The following is a 1,940-nucleotide window of genomic DNA, read 5'->3' as shown; positions in this document are numbered from 1 at the left end:
CAGAAGGGGACAATGAATGGCACAGAGTGAACAGAAGGGGTTAATGAATGGCACATAAGTGATCAGAAGGGGACAATGAATGCCAGAGAGTGATCAGAAGGGGACAATCCATGGCACATGAGTGATTTTCAACAATAAATGCGTAGTAGTCTGTAGTCTTCTTCATGGAAAAATAAGACATCCCCCTGAAAATAAGACCTAGGGCATATTTTGGCATTTCAAAAAATATAAGGCAGTGCCTTATAATCGACGAAACAGGGTATATACCACCACAAGCCTATTTTTTGACATGAAATCTTTTTAAAATTGCTTTTTGTGTTATCAACATCAAGCTTCTGTCCTGTGAATGAGCAGGGAAGCCCTGTTTTATATCTAGGAGTCGTCCAAATGTCGGATGTCCTTAACTCGGGGACTACCTGTACAGTATATTAGATATTAGAAAACTTTAAAGTCTGTTCACATAGGGCTCCCATATATAATATGAATAACACTAGCAGCATAACAGCTAGCAAAAGCTAGGTATTCTCCAGCTAGCAAAAGCAAGGTATTCTTTAAACCTACTGTACAGCAGTGCCCAATATTTTATATCCTTTTCTACATTCAATAAATAAAATGTTTTTATCCAGTTTCATGAGGGCACACCGACAAGTAAATTCTACATGAATACAACCACCCTTAATAGGCTGCATTTTATCATCATCATGTCTTTGTATTTTTGGACATAATTACAATTATATCCTATATTTTAACAATATCATTGCAAAAAGCCACTGCTAGAAGTCACGCATTTTGTTAATCTCATCAAATATATACAGTGCTTAAAAAAAGTTTTACAAATGCCAGGTTTTTGTGAGACCACAATAAATCTTTTCCAAAGATTTGGAAAAGATTTTAAATATTTGGTATCTATTCTAAAGTAAAAAATGGGATTTTACATATCTAAAGGAAGAGGACAACTAAATCTGAACAGGGACAGGGATGGCAGACTATGCAGTCATGTAAATCTGTAAAGCTTCACTAATTTACTTACTGCTTCAGGAAATATAATGACAAGTGTTGTATCATTTTATAAAACAACAGCTGCAGAAGAGCCAAATTGAACCAGTAAATACATGTACAAATTATGTAAAACAGAAATAAAAAAAAACATGCTTAACCCTGACTATTGCTAATCTCTGTGACTGCTCAGTGTGAACGTCTTATCTTCAATGACCTGTTCCAGAGACCTTTTTGAATGACAGGCAGCCTGATTTGCTACAGAGTGTATCAATAATTTGCCAAAAATATCCCCTGCTTTCACCCCCATGATTCTTTAAAAAAAGATCACGTTTCTTCTATAGCAACAGCTATCATCGTAATTTATAGTAATCAGTGTCACAAAGCCACACATGGAATATCTGGGTCTTTTTTTAAGCAAAGTGCAAGTAAAAACTTTTAATGCTATAGTGGGTTTTTGTTGCTAACAAAATGAAAAGCCATCACTAAGAAGACCAGTCTGAAAAAGTTTACTGGTTTTCCATAATATAATGACATGACATTTTGAAGACCTGCAAGCTGACAACACAGAACAATGTTTTTTGCGCCAGCACATCTAAAATCTTAGGATAAATTAAACCATGACTGCAGCAGCATTTCAACTTTATTATCGACTTAATTAATACATAGGATGTGCTTGCAATAAATGTAGTAAAAATTGTAAAACAGAGAAAAACTAATCCCAATACATCCCCTTTTTTCAAACCAGTAAACTGATTAACCTCCTGGGCGTTTCCCTGATGTCTGGATTTCTGTACCAAAAGCAGTACACTGTTTTTCATGAAATTTTTTTTTAAATTGTAGACCTGTAACTTACAGAAATATGTCCGAACAAGGGTCTAGTAGATATTCTGAATATAATAAAGTTTGAAACACACAATCATGTAAGAAAAAAAAATATCTTT

The sequence above is a fragment of the Pyxicephalus adspersus genome, chromosome 5 (genome assembly GCF_032062135.1).
Source record: "Pyxicephalus adspersus chromosome 5, UCB_Pads_2.0, whole genome shotgun sequence".
NCBI classification, from domain to species: domain Eukaryota; kingdom Metazoa; phylum Chordata; class Amphibia; order Anura; family Pyxicephalidae; genus Pyxicephalus; species Pyxicephalus adspersus.
Note: the sequence above shows the minus strand (reverse complement) of the source record.